At 39.2% G+C, this 9,995-nt stretch overlaps 1 long non-coding RNA gene across 1 annotated transcript; it reads left to right on the top strand.

Moving 5' to 3' along the window:
* Positions 1–3,121: 3,121 nt before the first annotated feature.
* On the top strand, positions 3,122–7,633 carry LOC141379231 (uncharacterized). The gene is made up of 3 exons (XR_012395665.1): positions 3,122–3,317; positions 5,499–5,604; positions 6,337–7,633. It is a non-coding gene; the product is annotated as an uncharacterized lncRNA (long non-coding RNA).
* The last annotated feature ends 2,362 nt before the right edge of the window (positions 7,634–9,995 follow it).

Below are 9,995 nucleotides of genomic sequence, written 5' to 3'. Positions count from 1 at the left end.
TAGGTATAGTTATAAATAATTAAAATACAGTTAAGAAGTAATTTACAACTTGTCAACTAACGGCTTGTAAGTTATCTATTAGCCATCTATAAGGTACAGTTGTAAATAATTAACAAACTATTAACTTTTGTTTAACAAGTCATTTATAACTTGTTAACTAACAGTTTATTAATGGTCTATTAACTAGTTATAATGGATAGTTATTCTAAAGTGTTACCCAGACATGAAAATGATATGTTCAACTTAAATGAATGTTCTCATTTCGAATAAGACACTCATCAGATTGTAGCTAAAGTAAAAGTTCAAAAAGTTCAATCAAATAAAAGTTATATGCCTAAAAGTCAGATTTTTAGGAACACAAATAATAAGTTGACTTCTAGTTGATCATTTGGTATAAGAAATGGCTTATATGAAAGGCAAAGGCTTCTAGATTACGCTTATTTGACCAAAATAAAATATGATCATGCCTTTATTTTTAATGATTTAATTAGGACAGTAAGGTCTGACTTTGCTCTGATGGAACTAAGATTGAACTGTTTGGCCATAATGACCAGTGTTACATTTGGAGGATAAAGGGGAAAGCTTACATGCCTAGGAACACCATCCCAACTGTGAAGGCGGCAGCATCATGTTGTGGGGCTGTTTTGCTGCAGGATGGACTGGTCCACTTCACAGCATAGATGGCATCATGAAGAAAGAACATTATGTAGAACTAATGAAGCAACTTCTCAAGACATCAGCCAGAAAATTCAAACTTGGCCACAAATGGGTCTTCCAAACAGACCATGACCCTAAGCATACTGCCAAATTAGTTAAAATGTGCTTTATGGACAAAATAGTGAATGTTTTGGAGTGGCCATCATAAAGCCCTGAACTCAATCCTATAGACGATTTGTGGGCAGAGTTGAAAAAGCTTGTGCGAGCAAGACAGCCAACAAATCTGACTCAGTTATACCAATTCTGTCAGGAGGAATGGGTCAAAATTCCTGCAAACTATTGCGAGAAGCTTGTGGAAGGATACCCAAAACATTTGACCAAAGTTATACAGTTTAAAAGCAAAGCTAAAAAAATACCAAGGAAATGTGTGTAAACTTTTGACTGTCTAGAAATTAACAAAAATTCTCAAAAAAATCTCTCATTATTCTGGCATTTAGCAATTGTAAATCATTTAGGTAATCCTAACGGACCTAAAATAGTAAACGTTTAGTATGATCTACCATCAGACATTAAAAAAAATGGTTATGTGCCTTTTTTAGAGAGTAAACTTGGTTTCAACTGTACATCAAATAACTTTACTTACTATAAACCGAATCTCTGCTCTATCCATTTCTATCTCCTTCACTGACTGCTGTTTATCTGACGTAACGCATTTGCATTAAAGGCACAGGCTACAAAAACAGCTACACATTGATTTGAGCTTAAAATGGACATATTCTGCATTGTGTAATAAATAATCGGAGGAGTATTTTGAGCTGAAACTTTACAGACACATTCTAGAGGCTTATCTAGTAAAATAGGAGGCATTTAAAGCCTGTGTTGGTCTGCTTTTGAAAGCCAATGATACTGATAAACGAGTCTGTGCAAGAGCTCTGCCCATGTGACTCATTAGATGTCTGTGATCTCTCTGACCGCCGTCACAAAAGCAGACATTCCTGCCGCCAGAGATCTAATCAGGCAGGGAAGTGGCACCTCGGGGTCCTCCAGGTCAGATAAAGGGCCTCCCCCTCAGGGCTGTCATTCCCTGTGACCGTCAGACTGACCTCGGTTTCTCACTTCTCCTTCTCCGCTGGTATTCTGATTTATATAGTGATAGTTTTTCAAGGCCTGCCAAGAAATCGGATGGGAAGCGTGCAGAGACGTTTCCCTGTGAACTCACTTGAGAGTGCAGTTAATAACCCAGAATAAATAGTTTTCAGAGATTTACTGAATGAAGAACACAGATGTACTGTTCAACGCAAACAAAGGGAAATAAGCGCAAACACAAATCAAACACTTTAAGAAAACACATGCAATTCGAGAGTTCACACTTAGCTGATGATTGATAGTAAAGCTAGTTTGGCGTGCTGTCCCGGGAGAGAGCCATGAGCTTATAAGATCCTCGAGCCCTGGGCTCCGTCCCGTTGCAAGGCGAGAGGGGACTTTGAGCTCAGGTAGATCTCGATGACTCCCCTTCTTGCTTGTTGTAGCTAAGTGTCAGATATGAATACTGAGAGGTGTACTCAGAGTTTAGCTAATATATTTTGATTAATTGTTTAGAGTGCTTGTTTTTGAACTGTGCGAGGAAACCGGAGGACCCGGGGAAAACCCACGCGACCACTGGGCGAACGAGCAAACTCCGCACACAGAAATGCCGTCTGGTTTGGAAAGGAATTAAACCAGGGGCATACTTGCTGTGAGGCAACAGCGCTAATCGCCGGCCACCGTGACGCCCGTTTGAAAGGAGGGAAAGTAGGGTTGGGTGGGGGGGTTTCTTCAAGACGAAGATATTGAGATGAGAAAAGTCTGGTTATTTATTGACCTTATTCTAAAATGCGGAAGTGCGCCTGTTTTCGCGATTGTCCTAGAACTTCCGTTTCAGTCGCCTATGAGAGAAATGACTAGGAATAATAAACGGCAGAAAACGGTCAAACTACTTGCTCTACAAACAAATGTTTGCATGACTATACAGACCAAGTAGAATAATATAACAAGGAAATATCAGTTTGCAACATCAAACAGCGAAACGAGCAGTTTTTAATGTCTAAAAATGAATGGATGAATCCAAAAATGAATGAGACCGGAAGTCTCGTGCCAAAAAGATTCAAATGGCTGCGCCCGCTCGTCTGCGGAGAATAAGGTCAATAGTGAGTTAAGGATCGTCTGATAGGATAATCAGTCATTAGCTAAAGTTGGAACAGCTGTGAACAATCATAAGCACGTGATCCTCTCGAAATTTGTTTCTGAATAAACTTCACTTATTTAAGTCTGATGAAGCATTCTTATTCACAAGAGCAGAAATATCAACATTGAGCACACTAGAAGAAAGGTCATGCTGCCGTTTGTGCTTCTGTTTGGCTTTAGTAGGTCAGAGAGGTAGAGATAGATAAGGTGACTTTATCTCTTATCAGTGTTTTGGTGTCACACACAGAGAGAGTCATGCAGTCTGACCACAGATTCAACAGAGAACAGGATCCCACTGTTTGACTTTCTGTCTTGTCTGGAGTGAGATTGTTGCTTAACTGATTGAAGAACAGCCTGCCAATGTGCATTCCAACTTTGAAACTCTGGACTTCTACACTTCTGGACTTCTAAAGCTGTTGCCTTGAATATTAAAATCAGTAAGTACATTTCATGAGGAAACAGTCGTCCTAAAATGATTAGTTCATGGAATAAAGAAAACTCTGTTATTAATTGCTCAACTTCACTCGTCATGTCATTTCAATCACTGAGACTTTGTTCATCTTTGAAACACAAATTAAATAGATTTTCTCAACACGTTTAAAATTTCATTTAATAACTAATCATTTATTTTGTCTTAATGACAACATTTTCTTGTCGGCTTAGTCCCTTTATTAATCCGGGGTCGCCACAGCGGAATGAACCGCCAACTTATCCAGCATGTTTTTATGCAGTGGATGCCCTTCCAGCCGCAACCCATCTCTGGGAAACATCCACACACACATTCACACACTCATACACTATGGACAATTTAGCTTACCCAATTCACCTGTACCGCATGTCTTTGGACTGTGGGGGAAACCGGAGCACCCGGAGGAAACCCACACGAATGCACGGAGAACATGCAAACTCCACACAGAAACGCCAACTGAGCCGAGGCTCGAACCAGCGACCTTCTTGCTGTGACCTTCTTCTCACTGCTTCGCCCCTTGATGACAACATATAATATTTTACTTGTTATTTTGCAAGATGCTGTTCAGTTTAACGTGCAATTTAAAGGGTTGACTAGGTTAATTAAGTTAAATAAGATTGGTTAATTTGGTAACTCATTGGACAAAAGTTGTTTGTTCTGTAGCCAATTGAGACTATTTATAGAGGTGAAGTCAGAATTATTAGCCCCCCTGTTTATTTTTTTCCCCACTTTCCGTTTTATAGAGAGCAGCTTTCTTCAACACATTTCTAAACATAATAGTTTTAATAACTCATCTCTAATTACTGATTTATTTTATCTTTGCCATGATGACAGTAAATAATATTTTACTTGATATTCTTCAAGACACTTCTATACAGCTTAAAGTGACATTTAAAGGCTTAACTAGGTTAATTAGGTTAACTAGGCAGGTTACAGTAATTAGGCAAGTTATTGTATAATGACGGTTTGTTCTGTAGACTATCGAGAAAAAAAAAATTTGCTTAAAAGGGCTAATAATTTTGACCTCAAAATGGTTTTTCAAAAATTAAAAACTGCATTTATTCTAGCCGAAATAAAACATATAAGACTTTCTCCAAAAGAAAAAATATTATCCGACATATTGTGAAAATTTCCTTGCTCTCCTAAACATTATTTGGTAAATATAAATAAAATTAAATTAAATCAAAAAGGGCTAAAAATTCTGACTTCAACGGTATATATATATATATATATATATATATATATATATATATATATATATATATGTTTTTTTCTTCTTCTTCTTTTGTGCATCACAGTGGCGCATTGGGTAGCATGACAGCCTCACAACAAGAGGATCACTGGTCCCAGCTGGGTCAGTTGGCATTTCTGTGTGAAGTTTGCATGTTCTCCCCGTGTGTGTGAGAGTGTGTATGGGTGTTTCCCTGTGTTGGGTTGCAGGAAAGAGATGGGCCTCCACTGGGTTAAACATATGCTGGATAAGTTGGTTGTACATTACGCTGTTTATTTTGAGGTCCTTGCTCTAGCCACATCCAGGCCTGACCTGTTCACAATCAAGAAATCACTTAAATAGTACCTGCCTGTCAAAATGAAGTAGACCTAAAGATCCTCAAAAGCTAGACATCATAGTGAAATTCAAAGATATTCAAAAACAAATGAGAAAGAAAACAATTAAGATCTACCCAACGCAGGCTCATTATTAATACGTACGCCTGCATACATTTCTGGAAAGCATGAAATACGTCCCAGGAGCTGCATTTTTTTTATTTATTTTTTTATTTTTTTGCAGTTTTTGTTTTCACGAATCCAGGCTGCTGTGAACATACTTTCAGATCTCAAATTTCTCTAGCGAGTGCCATTCATGCCTGCTCTTCTCGCGTAAATCCACCAGAGGCCATCGTCAACTGGCTGACTGACTGACAGCTGCTTACCCCCCCCCCTTCCCTAATCCCAACCAATAGTGTTTTCAAGAGCACCAATTGACCCAGCCACTGCCTTCATTAAACCCAGCCGACAATGTTTTTTCATATTCAATCCAGAAAAAAAGCCCTCGCGGCTGCCTGATTTTTACCACACTTTCAGATCTTACCACATTATTTACTTGTTTATTTTATTTTTTGCCTTTTATTTTTGTTTTACCTGCTTTCAGGTGTCAATCTTCACCAGACTCGAACCCTGTCATCGTGGTCAACTTCGATCTGTGCCTTAATTCCACTAGACAAACTGATAACAGTGGAAAAGCCATCCACACGGAGGTAGGCGGTCAGCTAGTATCGCAAAAAGAAATAGAAACAATCAACAGCATCATACCGACTCGTAACATTGATTTTGAAAACAAAATGCAGCCATACGTAGCTCTGGCTCCATAGTTTGTGCTTTCCAGATATGTATATTGGGGTAGGTTTTCACAATGAGCCTGTGTTGGATCTACCAGTCTGGAAAATCTGTTAAAATCTAAAGCTTCGGCTCTGCAGCGAACCATAGTGAGAGCCATTATTTACAAACACCAAAATCACGGAACAGTGGAGAACCTTCCCAGGAGTGGCCAGCTGACCAAAATTCCAGAAGAGCTCGCAAAAGACCCCACAACAATATGCAAGGAACTGCAGTCCTCACTTGCCTCAGATAAGGTGTGTTCATGACTCCACCATAAAGAAGAGACTGGCCAAAATAGTTTGCATGGAGTTCAAAAATGAACCACAGCTGAGAAAAAATAAAATATAATTTATATGTTGAACATATATATATATATTTTTTAAATATGTTCAAAATCTCCAAGACTTTTTTGAAAAATACTCTATGGACTGACGAGACAAAAGTTAAACTTTTAGGTGTGTGTCCCATTATTTGTGGCTTAAATTTAACACAGCATTTCAGAAAACGATGGTTGTGTGATGGTCTGAAGCTGTTTTGATGCTTCGGAACCTGGAAAACTTGCTGTGATTAATATAATCAAGGATACTGATGTGTACCAAATTATACTGCAGGTAATTATCTCCTCGGCTGAAGCGAACTTGATTTCTGCAGCAGGGCACCACCAAGTCCCCTTCTGAATGGCTGAAAAAGAACAAAATGAAGACTTTGGAGTGGCCAAGTCCTGACCTGAACCCAATTGAGATGCAGACCAAAATTCCTCCACAGCGCTGAGACAGACTCATTGCAAGTCATCGAAAATGCTTGATTGCAGTTGTTGCTGCTAACAGTGGCCCAACCAGATATTAGATTCAGGGGACAAACACTTTTTTTTTTTCAAATAGAGGTATGCTGTTTTGTATTTTATTTTACATTATTTCAAAACTGCATGACCTGTTTACTTGCGTTATCTTTGACTAATATTTAAATTAGTTTGAAGATCTGAATTGTGACAATCATGATTAAAAATAGGAAATCACTAAGGGGGGCAAACACTTATCCTATAATCCTAACCCTAAGCTAAAATTCTACTAATACTATGAGAATTGGTATTGTATAGCTGTAATGTAACTTAAAATCAACAAAATATGTTAATAAAAAATGATACACTGATTTTTTTAACTCTACAACATTGGTTTAAAACAAACTCAACACAGCAAAAAATACATTAAAATTAGAGATGTGCATTTACTGTATATACCTACACATGTTGCACAAGTGTACACATTGTTCGTCTCAATGCAGCACATAACCGCATCTGACACGCATGACAGTAAGTGCTTGCTAATTACAGCTCAAATGTTGCAGGACAAGGTTTTGTGTCACCAGCCTTCCGGAACAATCCACTGATTGTTGTGTGAGTTGATTAGGCAGGCGGGGCAGGGCTCTTTCCCCCCCCCAATTATCTCCATTTGGGAAAGTATTTTCATGCCTTCATGCTCACGGCGGACTAGTAAGGGAGTGATTTGAGAAGCAGAAAAAAAGCTACAAATGTATGATCTGTTAGTTAGTCGTCTCACAGCTACTCTCCTGAAGAACGTTGAGAGAAAAGAGAGGAAGAAATGGGTCACATTCCAGTAACAATCCAAATAAACAATATCAGATTTTACCACGGACCATGAGGCGCTTTATGAATGAATGCAGCTCATTTGGTCCAAGTGTAGACTTTGATTCATGCTGATAAAACAAACCATTTCAGTTGAACATGTTGTCTGAATGTTTAAGATTATACTTGTTTTGGGTTTATACAAAACTGGGGTTTTATCATTTAAAGAGCCCATATTATGTGTTTTTGAAAATGACCTTCCATGTAGTGTGTAACACAGCTCTAAGTGAAGTGAAATATCCAAATAAAGCTTAAATCTGTAAGTGTAGTGTTTAAAACTGTTGATTCATCTATAAAAGAGTCGACTCATAGTACTTTGCCAAATATTTGCCAAAAGTGGCCCACATATGTCTTAAAGGGCCATGAAACCCCCTCGTTTCAGCAGGGTGTTTTCACACCTCTACTTTGGAAAAAGTCAGAAATGTGGGCGTGTCCAGCTCTGTTTAGGGGGGAGTGTCGGAGGAACTAAAGTGGGATGGTGTGGGAGTGTCTATTTGTGCACGCGCGAGTTTCAGAGTCAAAATACACACCCACACAGACAGGAGAAAGTGATGGTGTTTAACCTACATGGACATCTGTAGTCGAATTATTTGCCAAATTATTAAATGTTGGACTTTAACTGCAGTTTGGCTCTTTCATTCAGGGAATTCATTCATGCCCCTCGCGACAAACGAGATATTTGATTCGAGGAACTGCTGCAAGCGTGTATTTTTCATGCAATGTTTGATACCGCACGGCGAATAAGAGAAAACAAAACTCCGCAGTTCCCGGAAACTTAGATGCACACTGCAGGTAGCGTCAGAAAGCCGCGTGTGTTATTCCGGTCACAAAATGCGGTGCTAACATTTCTGCACTCAGTGCAATAGTTAACTTAATTCGATACGAACAAACTGAATAAACAAAGAGCACTGGTCGCTCACTTACCAAATCTGTAGAGACAGGACAATCACCAGCAACTAGAGCCGCGTCTTTATGAAGAGAATACTACAAGCTAATCCAGATTTCAGCGTTTGCAGATGAGAACAGCTCTCAGGTAAACAATAAACCTCCTTAGACACGTAAGTTATTGTTGTCGAGCGTCGCGTACACTGTTAATCCACACGTGATCCAGATGAGCTCTCACAGAGAGAAAATGAAAACAAAACTTAACGGCAGCAAACTATAAAAGCAACACTTCACGCTTGTTTTGCCAACACAACGTGGCGTCTTTGTGGTGTAAACGCGGTGACACAAATGAATATTAATGAAGTTGCACAATAGAGCGCGCTGATTGGTTTGAACCAAGCCTTACTCATGCATTAATGCAGCACACTGTAAGACGTAATAAGGCACACTCTGGCTCAGACGTCCAGTCTGCACGCTGGAATACTCGCTATTATGTCATGACCGTGACGCAGCTTCAAAAATTCGTTTCAAACAGGAAGTACTAATTTGCTTGAAATAACGCAAAAACAACCAATTTACACTTTTTAGTGAAATATAGGTGTCCTAATAGTGTTTTTAGCAGTGTGGGACACATATACGACTGTCAACAGCTCAAAAAATGTGTTTTGGTGTTTCGTGACCCTTTAAGATAACTGGGCCACATTTGCACATTTGAGCCACTTTAGGCCCTGTTTACACTAATGTGTTTTAGTTTGAAAACGCATAAGTTTTGCTACATTTACGCCATCTGTCCACACTACGCCGGAGTTCTTGAGTGTCGAAAACGGAGCGTTTTGGAAATGCTGGAGAGGCCGTTTTCATTCTAAAACGCTGCTGCTCCGTCTCAGTGTGGATTAGGGAAAACGGAGACATCTGAAAACGGAGGCGGGGCTGCCAACATTCGCCTCTCTGATTGGGGCTTTTATGTCATTAGCTATGTTTCCGTCCAAAAATGTGAATAAACTTTATGCGCAAAACTGGATTATCGCATAAAAGTTGTGCGAATGAAGCATTGTTTCCATCCAACGAGTCAAAGCGAACAAAATCGTCACTTCCTGATAAACTGGCGCCAAATATCAACAGTAAAAACTGCAGTAGGAGAAGCTGCATCAATCTTTTCTAAATGAATGCGCCTCGGAAGACAATCCTGACAAGCAGTGAGCGTGCAGTGGCAATTGAAGGTGTTAGACGCGGAGCACAGGCGCTCTTGATTCTGGAGGTCATTAATAATTTAATAACACTAAAACTGAAACGGTAAGGCGTTTTATAATGATCAAAACAACATTTCAGATGTTTTATATTGTGCTCAGCCTGACGTTTTATCCATTCACACACATTTTAAGTATCACATGATCTCTTTTAACAAAATCACATGACCTTTTTTAATGCGCATGCTGGAGTTTGTGCGGTAACAGTATTTCCATCGCAGTTTATGCGCATCTTTTGTTACCAAATAAAAAGTTTATCCTACCCAGTTAGGCGCATACGTTTTTTATGCGCATTTTCAAAATGTATGCGCCTCATGGCGTTTCCATCAACTGTTTTTTTTATGCGCATATGCAAAATGCGCATAAAATAGGTGGATGGAAACATAGTGTATCCTTACCTTATTCGTCAAGCCCCTATCAAATGACTATAACACATGGCTTTAACGCTACCGGAAGACAGCAGACCAGCCTTTACTGTAAACAACAACATGGACAC

The sequence above is a fragment of the Danio rerio genome, chromosome 2 (assembly GCF_049306965.1).
Source record: "Danio rerio strain Tuebingen ecotype United States chromosome 2, GRCz12tu, whole genome shotgun sequence".
In the NCBI taxonomy this organism is placed as follows: Eukaryota; Metazoa; Chordata; class Actinopteri; order Cypriniformes; family Danionidae; genus Danio; species Danio rerio.
This window is presented reverse-complemented; position numbering and strand designations above follow the sequence as displayed.